At 47.7% G+C, this 20,965-nt stretch overlaps 2 long non-coding RNA genes across 2 annotated transcripts in view; one reads left to right on the forward strand and one right to left on the reverse strand.

The window, feature by feature from the left end:
• The window catches only part of LOC140399571 (uncharacterized), a 586,817-nt gene extending 583,467 nt beyond the window's left edge, over positions 1-3,350 (forward strand). The window contains exon 5 of the long non-coding RNA XR_011937725.1: positions 3,279-3,350. This is a non-coding gene — a long non-coding RNA (uncharacterized lncRNA). The remainder of the gene's footprint in view (positions 1-3,278) is intronic.
• The window catches only part of LOC140399568 (uncharacterized), a 600,283-nt gene that overhangs the window by 245,120 nt on the left and 334,198 nt on the right, over positions 1-20,965 (reverse strand). The gene's annotated exons all lie outside the window — the stretch shown is intronic.

The raw sequence follows: 20,965 nt of genomic DNA on the forward strand, positions 1-20,965 counted from the left end.
GGTAAAGGCGTGTGTGTGATTCAGACATTCCCCACCAGGTGGAGATTGGTAAAGGTGTGTGTGATTCAGACATTCCCCACTAGGTGGAGTTTGGTAAAGGTGTGTGTGATTCAGACATTCCCCACTAGGTGGAGATTGGTAAAGGTGTGTGTGTGATTCAGACATTCCCCACTAGGTGGAGATTGGTAAAGGTGTGTGTGTGATTCAGACATTCCCCACTAGGTGGAGATTGGTAAAGGTGTGTGTGATTCAGACATTCCCCACTAGGTGGAGTTTGGTAAAGGTGTGTGTGATTCAGACATTCCCCACTAGGTGGAGATTGGTAAAGGTGTGTGTGATTCAGACATTCCCCACTAGGTGGAGTTTGGTAAAGGTGTGTGTGATTCAGACATTCCCCACTAGGTGGAGATTGGTAAAGGTGTGTGTGATTCAGACATTCCCCACTAGGTGGAGTTTGGTAAAGGTGTGTGTGATTCAGACATTCCCCACTAGGTAGAGATTGGTAAAGGTGTGTGTGATTCAGACATTCCCCACTAGGTGGAGTTTGGTAAAGGTGTGTGTGATTCAGACATTCCCCACTAGGTGGAGATTGGTAAAGGTGTGTGTGATTCAGACATTCCCCACTAGGTGGAGATTGGTAAAGGTGTGTGTGTGATTCAGACATTCCCCACCAGGTGGAGATTGGTAAAGGTGTGTGTGATTCAGACATTCCCCACTAGACTCAGCTGATTGGTCATGGGGGAATGACTCAGAAGCAGCTGGGTTTCTCCCCTGGTGGATACCTTCCTGACCGACCTTTTATACAACGGACTAAAGAGTCCCCCACACCTCAGCGGGGTGTGAGAAGCGATTTGGAGGGTTGTTGGCGGTTAGGCGGGGTCCGGGATGGCGCAGGTGAGTGGGCCTCGGTAATGCTGCCCTATTATTCTGACTGTTGGTGCTGAGGTCTTTTACGTTTTTTATTGACTGATTAAGAGAATTTCTCCATTTCATGAACTTGGAAGTTTCAATAATTTAGAAAACGCTAAAATAATGCTTGTGTCAGCGGATTTATTTCATTTGAGATCTTTTCTAGTCTTTTCCCCATTGTAGTTGGTGGCGTTCCTTCTCCTCTACCTCCTCCCGATTCCCAGGGGCCGCTGCAGTTCTCCTGAGGTGGTAGCTGCCCCTCCCAGAGTAACCTCTTGGCCTCGCATCGCCGGCCCCACCACCCACACACATACACACACAAAACCCAAAGTGGCCGGCGACCATCTCCAATGGTAACATAAATAGCCAACGACCCTGGTAATGCAGGATGGCAAATCAGGGTGAGTCTGGCTGGTGATGGGCAGTTTTACTGCCAGTGTGAGGAGAGAGGTGCCGTGTGGTTGTGGTTACATGACCCCTATTCTTTAACTGTCTCTCCTGGATCCCCAGATAGCCTATATAAATGGCCATACGTCTAATGTGTCGCCTGTTCTCCAGCTGGGTCATATACTTGAACATAATTCTGTAACTGTGCCTTATAGTTCCCCAGCGAGCTTAAATAAATAACCCTTGTTCTGTGAACATGTCTCCGAGTTCACTAGCTGGATTATATACATGATCATTAGTCTGTAACCGGGTGTCCTTGTTCTTTTCTAGCTTACACGCGTGGCCCTTATTCTGTAACTGTGTCTCCTCGTTCCACAGCCAACTTATATCCATGACCATTATTCTGTCGCTGTGTCTCGTCGTTCCCCAGCCAACCTATCCACATGTTCCTTATTGTGCAACTACGTCTCCATTTCTCCGGCGAACTAATATACATGATAATTATTATTTAACTGTGACTGATCGTTCCCTGGCTAGCTTATATACATGATGATTCTTATTCTGATAGTGTGTCCTGGATCGCCAGCTCGCTTATACACATGGTTCATATTCTGCAACTGTGTCTCCGAGTTTCGTAGCTAGCTCACATCAATTGCATTTCTTCTGTTCCTCTTTCTCAGAATTTAGGCTGTACAGATAGAAACCAAATCACATTTTTAAAAACTGGAATATCACGTGGAAGGAATACCTTCTGCACAATTTAAATGGGAGATAGAACGACATTAATCACCGAAACACAGAGCAAATCCTGATCCTGTCAGAAAGTTTGGTATTGATGGAATTTGGTTGTGGAAGAAAGGAGAGGTCCAGCCCACAAAAGGGCATCAAATTGCGCAGCGATTCAATGGAGAAAAAGGTACAAAGCAAAATAAGCAACGCCCCACGTCAAACAGTCCCAGTAAGGCAGTTGATTTCGGCCTCGGCAATTGTGGGTTCCTGTGTGGGGCGGAGTGAATGTTGGTCCAGAAGTTCATCTTGACAGAGTCAGCGAACTGCCTTCAGAGCGTCTTCAGATATGGATGGTCATTAATATGTCTCCAGAAAATGTAACTCTGAACAGCAGATGATGTCATGGAACAGATACTGAAGCTGCTCTGCGTTTAGGTTTCAACCAATCCTGGCAGCTTCTGCTCAGCATTCTTCTCACTCTGACACTGTCTTTCCACTGACACAAACCAAAGCAATGTTTCTCCCGAGCTGTGACCAAACCCAACACTGAGGGAACAAGGTCCCCTTGTTCTCGTCCGTTTAACACCTGTGTTCTGTTTACCCTACAGCCGTAACACAGTCACTACTTTGAAATGGCAGCTGACAAAATGTAAAACTGGATTGGGAGATTTGTGTCAGAGAGGAGATTAAGAAATATGGAAGCAACTGGAGTTAATCTATCAATCGGCAGCCGTAATTAAAAGAAACTGGAGATCACTGCTCAGAATCCACATGAAATCCTGCCCCAGCCCACAGCCACGTCCAACAGTCATTATACTCAAAGCATTTCTCATCGTCCTCAGATATGGATGTTTTTTCAGAGGTCATAGATCACTTTAGAGAATTCCTTGGTGTATATTAGCTGTTTGATATTTTGGAGTGTATCTATGGTCTCTAACATATCTCCAGAAAATGTAATCTAAACAGAAGATGATGTCAGGGAACAGAGGCTGAAGTTGCTCTGTGACATGTGTCAGCAGAACACATGGTAGTTGCTGATGATATTCATTTTCCTGCGGAATAGACCAGATCATTCTCAGCGTATTCCATCAATGTTAAGTATCAGGAAGTTTGGTTTATTGCAATGATCCCTGCGTTCCCACAGAATTGATGTAAAGTTTTGCTCGTCTAACCTATCTCCCATTCTCCTTCCCTCTCTCGTCCTCAACTCTCTCTCTTATCCTCAGTCCATACTTTCTCTATCTCTCCTTCAGCATTAGAAACGCCAGAGGACTGGAGAGAGCAGTTACCATTTTATACTCGATCATCAATGAAAAGACAAAGACAAATCTCCATACAATATTATTGAGGTAATAATAGTGAATATATTAAACTATTGTAACTATTTCTCCTGACTAAGTGACACAACTGGAATAAACTATTATCTGTGCCCTTGTCGTTCTCTGAAACAATTAATGGCCGCAGCATGGAGACAGGAGCCATGAATATAACTGTCTGTTGGCTCCGAGATGCCCAAAAACCCTGAGTGAAATTTGAAGAGTCACCTCAAACAGACTGAATGAGCAGAGACTCATCGCACTTACTCTTCCCATCAAGGGACCGTGGTTATTCATGTTCCAGCTTCATTGCTGATGTTAACAAAAAGAGTTGAAGAAAATCCGTGGGCAATTTGAGTTTGGTGTAACTTACATTTGAAATTTTTAATCCGCTGAATTTCAGACGGGTTAAACTGGTAAAACCGACCCAAAGATAATGTAAGATCTCATCCACAAACTGTGCACTTGTTGCATATTTGTCAAGGAGTTTGAGTTCTGGTGGCTTAGTGGATAGTGAAGAAGATTATATAAGATTGCAACAGGATTTTGACCATTTGGGCCAGTGGGCCGATGAATTGCAGGTGGAGTTTAAGTTGGATAAATGTGAGGAAATGCATTTTGGTAAATCAAATCAGGGCAGGACCGATTCAGTTAATGGTGCGGTGATGGGGAGTGTTACAGAACAAAGATATCTAGGAGAACAGCTCACAGCTCCGTGAAGGTGGAGTCGCAGGTGGACAGGTTGGTGAACAAGGCATTCAGAATGTCAGGTTTTATTGGTTAGAATATTGAATACCGGGGTTGGAACGTCTTGTCGAAGTTGCACAAGGCATTCGGAAGGCCACACATGGAATACTATGTTCCATTCTGCTCATCTTATTATAGGAAGAATATTGTTAAACTGGAAAGCGCAGAGGGGATTTACGAGATGGTACCAGGATTTCATGGTCTGAGTTCTAAGGAGAGGCTGGATAGGCTGAGACCATTTTCCCTGGAGCATTGGAGGATTTGGTGTGAACTTATAGACGTCTACAAAATAATGAGGAAATACATTAGTTCGATAGTCCTCTTTTTTCCCCATGGTGAAGGAACCTAGAAGTAGAGGGCATAGGTTTAAGGTGAGAGGGGAGATATACAAAAGAGACCCGAGAGAAAATATCTTCACACAGCGGGTGGTGTACATCTGGAATGGGATTCCAGAGGCAGTAGTAGAGGTGGGTACGATTTTGTCATTTAAAAAACAGGTAGACAGGTCCATAGGCAGGGTGGGTATAGAGGAATATGGTCCAAATTCGTGAAAATGGGGCTAGCTTAGTGATAGTAACTATGTGGCATGGTCAAGCTGGGCCAAAGGCCTTGTTTCCAGGTTCGAAACATCCATGACTCTATGTCTCTAAAGCAAAATTTTAATAACATTCCGTGTAACCAACTGAAATAGTTTTGTTTAACGGTTGTACATTGCGATCTCATTGACGTCATCATTACTGCAACGTGGAACCATCAACAGGAGAACGCCTTCATAATTTTACCACATGCTGTTTTTTTCAATAAATGGTTCCATGTTCCAGGTTCAATCCCGGCTCTCGGTCACTGTCTGTGTGGAGATCGCACATACTCCCCGTGTTTGCGTGCGTTTCGCCTCCAAAACCCAAAGATGTGCAGTGTGAGTGGATTCGCCATTCTAAATTGCCCGCTAATTGGAAAAACAATGAATTGGGTACTTGAAATTTCTGTAAAAGAACCTTTGACGAGTGCCTCATGGCAGACTGGTACAAAAGGTGAAGTCACACGGGACCTGAGGTGAAATGATAAGATGGCTACAGAACTCGCTCTGTCACGGATGGCAGAGGGTAGCAATAAAAAGGATGTTTTTCCGAATGAAAGGTAAGGACCAGTGGTGTTCCACGGGGATTTGTGCTGGGGCTCTGCTGTTTGGACTATCGATGAATGATTGAGGAAAATGTAAATGATCTGATCAATAGGTTTATGGATGACACCAAGTTCGGTGGAGTGGCAGATAGTGTTGAGGATCATTAGAGGATACAGCAGGACATGTGCAGTTTGGAACCTTGGATCGGGATCGGTTTAATATAGAGGGGAAATATACAGTAAATGGCAAAACTCGTAGGAATGTAGAAAGTCGGAGAGATCTGAGCCTGCAAGCTCACATATCTTTTAAAACGGGACACAAGTGGACAATGTAACGAAGAAAGCATTCGGATGCTTGCCTTCATTGGACGTGGCACCTCGTATAAAAACTAGAATAAAAGCTAGCAAGTCATGGATAGAACCTTGGTAAGGCCGCACTTGGAATATTGCGCACAATTCTGGACGCCACATTGCCGAACAGATGTGGAGGCTTTGGAGAGCGTGCAGATGACCGGGATTTGCCCGGTCTGGATAGTGTTACCTAGGCGGAGATGCTGATTGGACTGTTTTCAATAGAAAGACGGAGGTCGAGGGGTGACCTGATCAAGGTCTATAATATCATGAGGGGCATTGTTAAATTGGACTGGCAGGCCCTCTTTCCAAGGTAGGCGGGTCAGGCACCATGGCACATAGGTTTAAAGTCCGTGGGGCAAAGCTTAGAGCGTATGTGCGAAGCAGGATTTTTACACAGATGGTGGCGTGCACCTGGAACGCGTTGCCGGGGGAGATTGTGAAAACAAATACCTTAACGGCGTTCAAAAGGCATCTTGCAAAATAACATGGCTAGGGTGGGTATAGAGGGACACGGCACAAGGAAGTGCTGAGAGTTTTGGGAAAGGTCGGTATCATGACCGGTACAGGTTTAGAAGGCCGAACGGCCTGTTTCTGTGCTGTATTGTTCTTTGTTCCAACCATGTCTAGGTGATCCGTTCCAAACCATACCCATTTGTATCGATGTGTGCTGTCGACTCATTGACTTTCCAAGGAGCTTTCATTCTGATATTGTTTTGTTTCCATCCATTTCGAATCGGCATCTTGCCCCACTCTATCAATACCAATTCTATATCCAATACAGCAACTCCACCTCCTGTTCCATTCTATCTATCCTTTCAGAATGCTGAGTGCCCTTGGACATTTATCTCCCAGTCCCGGTCCTCCTGCAACCATGCTTCAGTGACCCCAGCAAATCATACCCATTTGAATCTATTTGTGCTGTCTGCTCATTGATCTGATTCCGAATACTGAGTGTATTCAGGTACAAGTTTTCCAAATATGTCCGATTGATTTGTCTTTTGCTTGAAGGGTTTTCTTGCGGACTCTGCTCTTCACACATTCTGACCTCCTTCATTAATCTCCGGTAAAAGTGTGCCTCATCCACAACTTTCGCTCCCCCAGTCGCCTTACATTTGTTCCCGTGTCCATCCGCCTTTGCAGCGGATAGGCTGATTGCTGATGACATTAATTATCCTGCGGAATGGACCAGATAATTCTCAGCGTCTTCCATTAATGTTAGATATCAGGAAGTTTGGTTTATTGCAATGATCTCTGCGGCCCTCTTAGATTTGGTCTGGAGTTTAGCTCCTCTCTCCTAACTCTCATTCGCCTCCCCACGCTCATCCTCAACTCTCTCTCCTATCCTTCTGTCCTCCACTTCCTCTGTCTCTCTTTCAGCATTATAAAGACGAGAGGAATGGGGAGAGCAGTTACCATTTCAAACTCCATCATAACTGAACAGACAAAGCTGTACCTCCATATAATAGTATCGAGGTAATAATTGTGACTATATTAAACTATTTTAACTATGTCTCCTGTCTCAATGACACAACTGGAATAAACTGTTATCTGTTGGTTTGTAGTTCTCATCAATAATTGCTGCCACAGCATATAGACAGTGTTTGTCCCTGGACGCCCAAACTCCTGAAACAGGCGCAATTAGCAGAGCCTCGTCACACTCGTTTTCCCCATTATGGGACCGTGTTTATGTCTGTACCACCTTCCTTGGTGATGTATAATACACGGCATTGAACATCATCACTGGACAATTTGCGTTTGATGTAAATTTCTTTTAACATTATTAATGTAATTAACATAATTAACGAGAGATATTGTAGGCCTCGTCAAAAAGAAAAAGGAGGCATTTGTCAGGGCTAAAAGGCTGGGAACAGACGAAGCCTGTGTGGCATATAAGGAAAGTAGGAAGGAACTTAAGCAAGGAGTCAGGAGGGCTAGAAGGGGTCATGAAAAGTCATTGGCAAATAGGGTTAAGGAAAATCCCAAGGCTTTTTACACGTACATAAAAAGCAAGAGGGTAGCCAGGGAAAGGGTTGGCCCACTGAAGGATAGGCAAGGGAATCTATGTGTGGAGCCAGAGGAAATGGGCGAGGTACTAAATGAATACTTTGCATCAGTATTCACCAAAGAGAAGGAATTGATAGATGTTGAGTCTGGAGAAGGGGGTGTAGATAGCCTGGGTCACATTGAGATCCAAAAAGACGAGGTGTTGGGTGTCTTAAAAAATATATATATTTTTTAAAAAAAATATTTTTATTAAGGTTTTTTAACAACACAATTTTTTCCCCTTACAAACAATAACCCCCCCCCCCCGCCCCCCACCCACCCCGTCACAAAATAACGCAAATTCTCCCTGAGCCAGATATATACAAGGCAAGATGGTATATTTACATAGCTTTATACACTGGCTCTTGGCCGCGCGTACCGTTTCCCCCCACCCTCCATGCTATCTCCCGCTCGTCCATCCCCTCAGACAGTCTCTCGTTCCCCCCTCCCCCCCCCCGCCCCCCAGGGTTGCTGCTGCTGCTGATCGACCTTCTTCTAATGCTCTGCGAGATAATCTAGGGACGGTTGCCACCGCCTGTAAAACCCCTGCGCAGACCCTCTCAAAGCGAACTTAATTCTCTCCAATTTTATGAACCCCGCCATTAATCCAGGCCTCCAGGCTAGGGGGCTTCGCCTCCTTCCACAATAGCAAGATCCTTCGCCGGGCTACAAGGGACGCAAAGGCCAGAATGCCGGCCTCTTTCGCCTCCTGCACTCCCGGCTCGTCCACTACTCTAAATATTGCTAGCCCCCAGCTTGGCTTGACCCGGACTTTCACCACCTGAGATATTACTCCCGCCACTCCTCTCCAGAACCCCTCCAGTGCCGGGCATGACCAAAACATATGGACATGGTTCGCCGGGCTCCCTGAGCACCTTCCACATCTGTCCTCTACCCCAAAGAACCTACTCAACCTCACCCCCGGCAAGTGCGCTCTGTGAACCACCTTAAATTGTATCAGGCTGAGCCTGGCACACGAGGAAGAGGTATTAACCCTACCTAGGGCAACAGCCCACAGACCTTCCTCAATCTCCTCCCCCAGCTCCTCCTCCCATTTACCCTTCAACTCTTCTGCCAGCGCTTCCCCCTCTTCTTTCATTTCCTGGTGTATTTCCGACACCTTGCCCTCCCCGACCCATACACCCGAGATCACCCTGTCTTGAACTTCTTGTGCCGGGAGCAACGGAAATTCCCTCACCTGTCGCCTCACAAAAGCCCTCACCTGCATATATCTAAATGCATTTCCCGGGGGTAACTCGAACTTCTCCTCCAGTGCCCCTAGACTCGCAAATGTCCCGTCAATGAACAGGTCCCCCATTCTTCTTATCCCCGCCCGATGCCAGCCTTGGAACCCTCCGTCCATCTTCCCCGAGACAAACCGGTGGTTACCCCTGATCGGGGACCACACCGATGCTCCCATTGCACCCCTGTGTCTTCTCCACCGGCCCCAGATCTTTAATGTTGCCGCCACCACCGGGCTTGTCGTGTATTTTGTCGGCGAGAGCGGCAGCGGTGCCGTTACCAACGCCCCCAGGCTCGTTCCTTTACAGGACGCCATCTCCATCCTCTTCCATGCCACCCCCTCTCCCTCCATAACCCACTTACGGATCATCGCCACGTTTGCTGCCCTGTAGTAACTCTCTAGGTTTGGCAAAGCCAACCCTCCTCGGTCCCTGCTGCGTTCCAAGAACCCTCTCCTAACCCTCGGGTCTTATTTGCACACACATACCCCATAATACTCCGACCTACTCTCTTGAAAAAGCCCTTGGTGATCACGATGGGAAGGCACTGAAACACGAACAAAAACCTCGGAAGGACCACCATTTTGACCGACTGCACCCTACCCGCCAACGAGAGCGGGAGCATGTCCCATCTTTTAAAATCCTCCTCCATTTGCTCCACCACCCTCGTCAAATTCAGTTTATGTAGGGCCCCCCAACTTCTGGCTATCTGGATCCCCAGATACCGAAAACTCCTCTCCGCCCTCCTCAGCGGTAGGTCCCCTATCCCTCTTTCCTGGTCCCCTGCCTGTAATACAAAAAGCTCACTCTTCTCTACATTAAGCTTGTAGCCCGAGAACTCCCCAAACTCCCTAAGAGTCTGCATGACCTCCACCATCCCCTCCATTGGGTCCGCCACGTATAGCAGCAGGTCATCCGCGTATAGCGATACCCGATGCTCCTCTCCCCCGCGGACTATCCCCCTCCATTTCTGAGACTCCCTAAGTGATATGGCCAAGGGTTTGATCGCCAATGCAAACCAGAGGGGGGACAGGGGGCACCCCTGCCTCGTCCTTCGGTACAACCGAAAGTACTCTGACCTCCGCCGGTTTGTCACTACGCTCGCCACCGGGGCGCTGTAAAGGAGCTTAACCCAGCTAATAAACCCTCCCCCGAACCCAAACCTGCGCAGCACCTCCCAGAGGTACTCCCACTCTACTCGGTCAAAGGCTTTTTCCGCGTCCATAGCTGCCACTATCTCCGCCTCTCCCTCCTCCGATGTCATCAATATCACGTTTAAGAGCCGCCGTACATTGGTATTTAACTGCCTGCCCTTTACGAATCCCGTTTGGTCCTCGTGAATCACCCCCGGGACACAGTCCTCAATCCTAGTGGCCAGTACCTTCGCCAATAGCTTAGCATCCACATTGAGGAGCGAAATCGGCCTGTACGATCCACATTGCAGTGGATCCTTGTCTCGCTTTAGGACCAGGGAGATTGTCGCCTCCGACATTGTCTGGGGCAGGGTTCCCTCCTCTCTTGCCTCGTTGAAGGTCCTCACTAGTAGCGGGGCCAGCAGGTCCACATATTTTCTGTAGAATTCCACCGGGAACCCGTCCGGCCCCGGGGCCTTCCCCGCCTGCATGCTCCCCAAACCCTTACTCAACTCCTCCAGCCCAATTGGTGCCCCCAAACCAACCGCCTCCTGCTCCTCCACCCTCGGGAACCCCAGCTGGTCCAGGAATTGCCTCATCCCTCCTTCCCCTCCTGGGGGTTGGGATCTGTACAGCTCTTCATAAAAGTCCTTAAATACCTTATTTATTTCCGTTGCACTCTGAACCGTGGCTCCCCCTCCATCTTTGATTCCCCCTATTTCCCTCGCTGCCGCCCTCTTACGGAGCTGGTGCGCCAGCATCCGACTAGCCTTTTCCCAGTACTCGTAAGCCGCCCCTTGCGCCTTCCTCCACTGTGCCACCGCCTTGCCCGTGGTCAGCAGGTCAAACTCCGTCTGGAGCCGTCGTCTTTCCCCAAGTAATCTTTCCTCCGGGGCCTCTGCGTATCTCCTGTCCACCCGCAAGATCTCCCCCACTAACCTCGCCCTTTCCATTCCCTCTGTCTTCTCCCTATGAGCCCTGATGGAGATCAGCTCTCCCCTGATCACCGCCTTCAACGCCTCCCATACCACCCCCACGCGCACCTCCCCGTTGTCGTTGGCCTCCAAGTACCTTTCAATACACCCCCTCACCTTCCCACACACCACCTCGTCCGCCAGCAGTCCCACATCCAGCTGCCACAACGGGCGTTGGTCCCTCTCCTCTCCCAGCTCCAGTTCCACCCAGTGCGGGGCATGGTCCGAAACGGCTATGGCCGAATACTCCGTCCGCTCCACTCTCGGGATGAGCGCCCTGCCCAGAACAAAGAAATCTATCCGGGAGTAGGCCTTGTGCACGTGGGAGAAAAAAGAAAATTCCCTGGCCTGCGGCCTTGCAAACCTCTATGGGTCCATTCCCCCCATCTGATCCATAAACCCCCTAAGTACCTTGGCCGCCGCCGGCCTCTTTCCAGTCCTTGATCTGGAGCGGTCCAGTGCTGGGTCCAGCACCGTATTGAATTCCCCTCCCATTATTAGTCCTCCTACCTCCAGGTCCGGAATGCGCCCCAACATGCGCTTCATGAATCCAGCATCATCCCAGTTCGGGGCGTATACATTTACCAACACCACCCATGTCCCTTGCAACCTACCGCTCACCATCACGTATCTCCCTCCATTATCCGCTATAGTCTTGGCCTCAAATGACACATGCTTTCCCACCAGAATTGCCACCCCTCTATTTTTCGCGTCCAATCCCGAGTGAAATACCTGTCCTACCCATCCCTTTCTTAACCTGACCTGGTCCGCCACCTTCAGGTGTGTCTCTTGGAGCATTGCCACATCTGCCTTCATTCCCTTCAAGTGCGCAAACACTCGAGCCCGCTTCACCGGCCCATTCAGGCCCCTCACGTTCCACGTTATCAGCCGGATTGGAGGGACTCTCACCCCCCCCCCCGGCGACTAGCCATCTCCTTTTCTGGGCCAGTCCCTTGTCCACGTCTCCCCCCGTCCCAGCCACCTCTTCTGTGTCCCGTTCTCTTTCGGCCAGTGCGGCAGCAACCCTTTCCCCCCCCCCCCCTTCCCCACCTCCCGCCTCTCCCCCTTCCCCCCCCCCTCCCGCTAGATCCCCGTCTAGCTTTTTTGCTCCCCCCATATCCCTCCCGTAAGTCAGCTGACACCTGCTGACCCCGGCTTCCCCCGCCATCCCTTTAACCCCCCCCCCGTGTGGGACTCTCCCAATCAATGTACATTCCATTGTCCCCTTCCCGCCCTTTTTTTTTTATGCTGCCGCGCGCGGGAAAACCCCCGCGCTTCCCAAAGCCTGCCCCGCCCCCCCATGGCGCTGCTCCTGTCAGGCCTTGTCCCTCTCCCCCAGCCCATATATCCTTTCCTGCGCGTGGTTGACCCCCTATGTACAACAAACATCATACTTCACCCCTCAAACACCCCCCTCCCACACAAACCCTCAATTAGAGTCCAATTCTTCAGTTAGTATAAAGGTCCACGCCTCTTCGGGCGTTTCGAAGTAGTGGTGTTGGCCATTATGTGACCCACAGTCGCGCTGGCTGCAACATTCCAAATTTCACTCCTTTCCGATGCAGCACCGCTTTGGCCCGGTTGAAACCCGCTCTCCGCTTAGCGACCTCCGTGCTCCAGTCCGGGTATATTCTGATCTCTGCATTGTCCCACTTGCTGCTCCGTTCCTTCTTGGCCCATTTCAGGACCCTCTCTCTGTCCGTAAACCGGTGAAATCTCACCACCATCGCCCTTGGCGGCTCTTTTGCCTTGGGCTTCCTCACTAGCACCCGGAGCGCCCCTTCCAGCTCCAGCAATCCCGGGGGGGGCCTCCACGCCCATCAGCGTCCCGATCATTGTGCCCACATATGCCGCGGCGTCGGCCCCCTCCACTCCTTCTGGGAGACCCAGGATCCTCAAGTTGTTTCTCCTCGATCTGTTCTCCAGGTCTTCGAGTCTTCCCGTCCACGTCTTGTGCCGCGCCTCGTGCCGCTCCACTCTCTCCGCCAGGCCCACGAGCTCGTCGCCGTTCTCACTCACTTTTTCCTGGATCTCCTGAATCTTCACCTCTTGGGCTTTCTGAGTTGCTCCAAGTTTTCCCACCATTGCCAGTATAGGCGCCACCATCTCCTTACGCAGCTCCTCGAAGCAGCACTTGATGAACTCTTTCATCTCCTCTCTGTCCGTGGGCACCGCCATTTTGTTTTTTTCTTCTTTCTTCTCCCGCTGCTCCAGGGCCTCTTTCCTCGCCGTTTCACTGCGGGTCCGGTCCATGCAGGTCTGTAGGGGACTTCCTCCGTTCTTCCCCACGGGTTGTTTTTTTTTTACAGGTCCGTTGGGCCCAAAAGTCCGTTTCTGCGGGAGCTGCCGACTCGCGCGGCTTAGCTCCGCATCGCCGCGACCCGGAAGTCATGGAGAGAAACATTGAAGGTTGAGAGAGAGCCGTATCGAGGGAGAAAGGGAGGGAGAGATCGAGATAGAGCGGGAAAAAGAGACAAAGAGAAAAAGGAGAGAGAATGAAGGAGAGAAATAGAGGGACAGAGAGAAATCGAGACTTGAGAGAGAGCTGCATCGAGGGAGAGGGAGAGAAAGAGAGAAAGTGAAGAAAAGAGAATGAAAAAGAAATAGTAAAAGACAAAGGGAGAGAGAAATAGAGGGAAAAAGAGAGAAAGAGGAAGAGAAAACAAGAGGGAGATGGAAATAGAGAGCATATATATGTACAGAGAGAGAGAGAGGAGGAAAGTGAGGAAGAGAAAAAGAAGGAGAGAGAAATTGAAGTTTGAGAGAGAGATATATTGTGGGAGACAGTGAGAAAGAGAGAGAGAAATAAATGGAAAAAGAGATAAAGACAAGGAGAAAAAGTAGAGAGAGTGAAATCGAGGGTTGGGAGAGAGCTATCTCGAAGGACAGAGGAAGTGAGAGAAAGAGAAAGAGAAAAAGTAGAGAGAGAGAAATCGAGGGTTGGGAGAGAGCTATATCAAGGGAGGGACAAAGAAAAAGAGAGGCAGAGGAAGAGAAAAGAGACAGAGAGAGAGAGCGAGAAAGAGAGAGAGAGAGAAAAAAAGAGAGGCAGCGAGAGAGAGAGAGGAGAGAAATAGAGAGAAATAGGAAGAGTGAGAACGAGAAAGAGAAAAAGCACGATAGAGAGAAAGAGAGAAAAGTGGGAAATAGAGGGAGAAGGAGACTAAGAGAATCGAAAAATAAGGAGAGAGAGAGAGAAAGTGAGAGAGAGAGACGGGGAGGGAGAGAGATAGAATTCGGTGCATAAGAGAGCTATATGGAGGGGGCGAGAGAGAAAAGAATGAAAGAGAGAGAATGAGAAAGGGAAAAAGGAGAGAAAGAGAACTTGAGGTTTGAGAGAGAGAGAGAGAGATTGTGGGAGAGAGTGTGAAAGAGAGAGAAGGAGAGAGCAAGAGAAGGAAAGAGGTAAATAAAATGAGAAAAAGTAGAGAGGGACTGAGAGGGAAAGAGGAAGTGAAAACTAAGGAGAGAGTGAGTGACAGAGAGAGAGAGAGAGGGAGAGACTGAGAAATCCAGCGTTGAGAGAGACAGAGAAGAAAATAGAAAGGTAAAAAGAGAGAAAGAAGAGAAAGAAAGAGAAAGAGAAAAAGAGAGCCAGAGAGAGAGAAATTGTGAGTTGAGAGAGAGCGATAGCAAGGGAGAGAGAGAGAAAGAGAAAGAGAAAAAAGGGAGAGAGAGGGGAAGAGAGAGACCGAGAAAATGAAAAAAGATGGAGAGAGAGACTGCAAGATACCGAGGCTTGAGAGAGCTGTATTGAGGGAGAGAGAAAGAGAGAGAATGATAGAGAAAGAGAGGAAAATAGCGAGAAAAATAAAGAGAAAAAGGAGAGAGAGTATGAGAGAGAAAGAGAGTGAGAGAGCGAGAGAGAGAGAGAAAGAGAGAGAAATCGAGGGGTGAGAGAGAGAGAAAAGAGAACGAGAGGGAAAGAGAGAGAAAGAGAAAAGGAAGGAGACAGAGAAACCGAAAAATCGAGGGTTGGGAGAGCTATATCGAGGGAGAGAGAAAGAGAGAGGAGAGAAAAGGCAGGAGAGAGACTGAGAGAAATCGAGGGTTGGGAGAGCTATATCGAGGGAGAGAGAAAGAGAGAGGAGAGAAAAGGCAGGAGAGAAATCGAGGGTTGGGAGAGCTATATCGAGGGAGAGAGAAAGAGAAAGGAGAGAAAAGGCAGGAGAGAGACTGAGATAAATCGAGGGTTGAGAGGGAGAAAAGAGAGAAAGAGAGGGAAAGAGGGAGATAGTGAAAGAGAAAAGGAAGGACAGAGAGAGAGAGAAATCGAGTGTTGAAAGCTCTATTGAGGGAGAGAGAAAGAGAGTGAGAACGAGAGAAACAGAAGAGAAATAGAGGGAGAAAGAGAAAGTGAGAGAAATAGAGAGAGAAAGGGGGTGAGAGAGAGGTATATTGAGGGAGCGAGAGAAAAAGAGAGAAAGAGTTAGAAAGAGAGGGAACGAGAGAGAAAGAGAAATAAAAGGAAGGGGAGAGAGTGAGAAATTGAAATTTGAGAGATTTATTGTGGGAGAGAGTGAGAAAGAGAGAGACAGAGAAAAAAAGAGATAAAGAGCAGGAGTCAAATAAGGAGAGAGAAAGAGGAACAGAGAGAAAGCGAAAGAGATAAAGCAGGAGAGAGAGACTGAGAGAGAGAGACGGACCGAAATCGAGGGTTGAGAGCTATATCGAGGGAGAGAGAGAAAGAGAGAGAAAGAGAGGGGAAAAGGGGAGAACGAGAGAGAGGGAGCTGGAGAGATACATTGAAGGTTGAGAGAGAGCCATATCGAAGGAGAAAGATTTCGAAAGATAGAGAAAGAGAGGGGGAAAGAGGCAAATAGAAAAAGGAGAGAGAATGAAAGAGAGAAATAGACTGACAGAGAGAAATCGAGGGTTGAGAGAGAGCTGCATCGAGGGAGAAGGAGAGAAAGAGAAAGATAGGGAATGAGAGGGAAATAGAAAGAGAAAAATAAGGAGAGAGAGTGTGAGAGACAGAGAAATCGATTGTTGAGAGAGCATATATCGAGGGTGGAAAAGAGAATGAGAGAGACAGAGAAGAAAAGAGAAAGAGAAAAAGAGAGAAGAGAAAGAGAAAAAGAGAGTGTGTGAGAGAGGGAGAGAGAGAGATTTTGAGTTGAGAGAGAGCTATATCAAGGGAGAGAGAAAGAGAAAGAGAAAGAGAAAAAGAAGGAGAGAGAGAGTGATAAAGAGAGAGAGATAGAGAAATTTAAATTTCAGAGAGAGATATATCATGGAAGACTGAGAAAGAGAGAGAAAGAGAAGGAGAAAAAGAAGAGAGTGTGATATAGAGGAATGAGAGAGAGCTATATCGGGGAAGAGAGAAACATATAGAGAAAGATAGGAGAGGGAAAAGAGAGAAAGCGAAAGAGAAAAAGAGAGAGAGAGAGGAAGAGAGAGAAAGAGTGCTGTGGCGGAAGAGCGCGGGAGAGACAGTGTGGGAAAGAGCGGAGTGGGATCGTGGATGGAGCGGGGCAGAGGGAGATCATGTGAGAGAGTGTAGGAGAGCGTATGTGAGAACGCATGTGAGAGAACGTCTGTAAGATAGCAGCTGATGGAGCATCCGAAGACAGACTGGGAGCTGGTGGGAAGTGGGCTTGGGGAGAGAATATGAGTGGGTGTTGGAGAACTAAAAAATGTGAGATCGAGTGTGAGAGAGTTTGATTGTGGGAGAGAGTGTGAGCGGGTTTTAGAGTGTGTGAGGGAGTGTGATGGAGTTTGAGAGTGTGAGATAGCGTGTGAGATTTTTTAGAGTGTGCGAGAGAGTGTGAGAGAGGCTCAGACTGTGTGAAAGTGTGTGACGGAGCATGTGAGAGCAGAGGGAGCCTGACTGTATGTTGTGGCCGCAATTGAAGTGTTTCAGGGTGAGTGTGGAGGGAGTTTTACTCAATACAAATCCTGCGCAGTAGCTCTGCTGGGAATATTTTAGTTGACTGTGCGAACTGAGTGATCATTATACTGGATCTAATTCCGTAATGCATCAGCCCAAGGAGTGTCTGAGGAGACAATGTGGAATGGAGATTTATTCTATACCTACTCCCTGTCCTGGGAGTGTTTGATGTCACATTTTCGGGGGAGCTTATTCCGTCTCTCACCCTGTGCTGTACCATTTCACAAGACTGACTATATCCTCCTAAAGGCGTTTAATATTCTCATCCCTCTTTAATGTCAATGTGGCCGTTATCTGTAATCGCTCAGTCAGTTTAGTAGCTTCATGTTGCAGACTCTATATTATCTAATCCGACAACTGTCATCAAACAGGCACAACGATTCCCGGGTCTGAAAGTGTGGACTGGACAGAGATTGGCGATTTGAACATGTCAGCGTGCTCACTCTCTCCTACAATTGTGAATTCAAACATTATCAGTTTTGGGATTTTCAATTGGAGAATTGTGTTATCCAACGTTATGAAGGGATAACAGACGAATGCAGCAATGTGGAGTTATATCACAGATCAGCAAGGATCTGAGTTAATGTGAAACTGAATTGAGAAATGTGATCCTTCTGTTTCCGGCACCGTCGGCCAAAGATCCTTCTTTCACTCTCTCCCACCCTCTTGGTCTCTCTCTCAATCAGAATGGATACGTGTGCGCGTTAATGAGTATCTCTGACTGTCAGAATGTAACATGGAGTGAATCAGTGTGAGATTGCCTGTGTGGGATAATGTGAGAGAATATGTTTGTGCGAGACAGTGTATGCGTGATAGTGAGAGAATGTGTTTGTGAGAGACAGCGTTTCCGTGAGATGGTGTGAGAGTATGTGAATGCGAGAGGCAGACTGTGTGTGAGAGGTAGTATTATAATAATAATCTTCATTCTCACAAATAGGCTTGCATTAACACTGCAATGAAGTTAATGTGAAAAGCCCCGAGTCGCCACATTCTGGCGCGTGTTCGGGTACACAGAGGGAGAGTTCAGAATACCCAATTCACCTAACATCTTTCGGGAGTGTGAGACAACGTGTTTGTCGGAGAAACAGTGTGTGCGTGAGAGATAGTGTGAGAGAATGTTTTTGTGAGAGGCAGAGTGTGTATGTGCCAGTGAGAGTTTGTCTGACTGTGGGAGAGTGAGAGTTCTGCATTAGCTGGTTTAGCACAGGGCTAAAGAGCTGGCAGACCAAGGCCAGCAGCACGGTTCAGTTCCCGTGCCGGCCTCCCCGAACATGCGCTGGAATGTGGCGACTAGGAGCTTTTCACAGTAACTTCATTGAAGCCTACTTGTGACAATAAGTGATTTTCATTTCATTTCATTTATGTGTTTGGCAATGTGTGAGAGAGATAGAGATGGAGAAATTAAGACACACAGAGAAAAAGAGGGTGAGAGTTACACGATTTAGACACTGTCAATGTTCACTGGTCCAGAGCTCGATTGGGAGTTATAGATAATTACATCATGGCCTCACATTACAGGATCATTGACACTGAGAGAAACACACACAGACAAGGATACACAAACACGCACAAGGTCACACACAGACACACACGTACACATACGATTCTGAACGATCCTATGCTTACTCTGATCATCCTCTTCTTTCTCACACAAGTGTTTTCTCTAATCCTTCCCGCCAGGGATTTTTCATGACCCCTTCTCGCTCTCCTAAGTCCATTTTTTAGTTCCTTCCTGGCTACCTTGTAACCCTCTCGAGCTGTGCCAGTTCATTGCTTCCTCAACCTGATGAAAGCTTCCTTCTTCCTCTTGACTAGAAACTCAGCTTCACTTGTCATCCAAGGATCCTTCACCTTACCATTCCTTCCCCATCTCAGTGGGACAAAACTATCCAGCAATGGCAGCAAGTGCTCCTGAAACAAAAAACACATTACTGTTGTGCATTTCCATGAAAACATCTGTTCCCACTTCATGCTCCTCAGCTCATGTCTAATAGCAGTATATTTCCCCCTCCCCTAATTAAACACCTTCCCTTTCCACCTGTTCCCATCTCTCCCCATGACGATCGTAAAGGTTAAGGAGTTCTGGACACTGTCACCGAAATGCTGTCCCAACGAGACATCCTAAACCTGGCCTGGTTCGTTGCCAAGCACCAATTCCAATATGGCATGCACGCAATCACAGGAACACATAGACAAACACACACGTGGATGCAGTCCGATATAGTGACTGGTTAATATTTTGATTTCCAAAGCTAAAAGCTGTGTGTAAACCGTGACTGCAGATTCGGATTAACCCATGAATCTTACACAGCTGGGGCAGGACAATGGCTCAACTTCTGCAGACTCGGAGACCCTCCTGCATCACGTACGTTATGACAATCATATACTGTGATTGGGAGCAGAATAGATACAAGGATTCTGGACAACTACTCATTTAAGGATTAGCAGTAGGAATCTATCAGAGCATCAAAACAGACCAGGAGAAACACACCAGTAAAGTCGTGTTGAAATTATATCAAAAGGCGCTGGGAATATGGACACAGTGAAATTGTGGCCCCTATCATCAGAATAAATATTATATCAGTTTCTTGCAACATGAAGGCAGCCAGTGTACTGAGTGGAACAACATCTGTAATATCCCAATACATTCTGTTCTCTAGGGTTTGTATAGCCTGAACCAGCTTTCAATTATCTGCAGATTGCTTATTTTGCGCCAACAGGCACGTGAATCCAGTTCAATGATTTTCCATCTCTAACAATTATAGGCTTTAAATCGAGGGGTTACAGGGCTGTGGAACTCCCAGATGGAGCACCCCGTTGATGTCAAGGAGATGTCAGCATAGGAGAGGGGATGTGAAGCTTCTGTATGACACTGAGAGCTCACACACACACACACAGACAAAAACAGTAACAAACACACACACATCCTCACGCTCACTCTCTGCCGGAGCAGCACTTAGGAATGTAAATGTATTCTTGTTGCCAAATATGCAGAGTACACGTATGATGACGTGCTTGTTGGGACACTGAGGAACGTGATTCACTGTGTATTTAACCCCTTGCTGTACCTGCCTGGGGGTGTTTGATGGGAACAGTGTAGAGGAAGATGTACTCTGTATCTAACACCGTGCTGTACCTGTCCTGGGAGTGTTTGATGGAGACTGTGGAGGGAGCTTTATTCTGTATCTACCCTCGTACTCTACCTGTCCTCGGAGTTTTTGATGAGGATAGTGCAGAGGGATATTTACTCTTTATCAAACCATGTGATGTATTTGTCCTGGGTGTGTTTGATGCGAACAGTGTAGAGGGAGCTTTACACTCGATCTAACACCTTGCTGTACTTGTCGTGGAAATGTGTGTTGGGGACAATGCGGAGGGAGCTCTACTCTGTATCACATCCTGAGCTGCTCCTGTCCTGGGACTGTTTCCTGGGACAGTGTAAGGCGATAAGACCATAAGACATAGGAGCATAAGTAGGCGACGAGGCCCGGCCATTCAATCATGGCAGATATTTTTCTCACCTCCATTGTCCTGCCTTCTGCCCCATAACCCCGGGACCCCTTATTCATCAAAAACCTAAATATCTCTGTCTTAAAGACACTCAATGATTTGGCCTGCACAGCCGTCTGTGGCAAAGAGTTCCACAGATTTCGCCACCCTCTAGCTGAAGAAAGGACTCCGCATTACTGTTTTAAAGGATCTCCCTTTAGTCTGACATTGTTTCCTTTGGTTATTCCTATATGTGGAAACATCCTCTCCACGTCCACTCTTTCTAGGCCTCGCAGTATCCTGCAATTTCAACAAGATCTCCCTTAATCGTTCAAAACACGAGCGAGTACATACTCAGAGTACTGAAACGACAAGCTGTTCATTCCAGGGATCATTCTTGTGAAGCTCCTCTGCAAACTTTCCAAGGCCAACACGTCCTTCCTCAGATACGGGGCCCAAAACAGCTCACAGTGCTGCAAATGGGGTCTGACCAGAGTCGTTTACAGCCTCAGAAGTACATCCCTGCTCTTGCATTTCAGCCCTCTTGACATAGATGCTAACATTGTGTTTGCCTTTCTAACTGCCGACTGAACCTTCACGTTAACCGTAAGAGAAACGTGAACAAGGACTC

Source organism: Scyliorhinus torazame, chromosome 23, assembly GCF_047496885.1.
Source record: "Scyliorhinus torazame isolate Kashiwa2021f chromosome 23, sScyTor2.1, whole genome shotgun sequence".
NCBI lineage: Eukaryota > Metazoa > Chordata > Chondrichthyes > Carcharhiniformes > Scyliorhinidae > Scyliorhinus > Scyliorhinus torazame.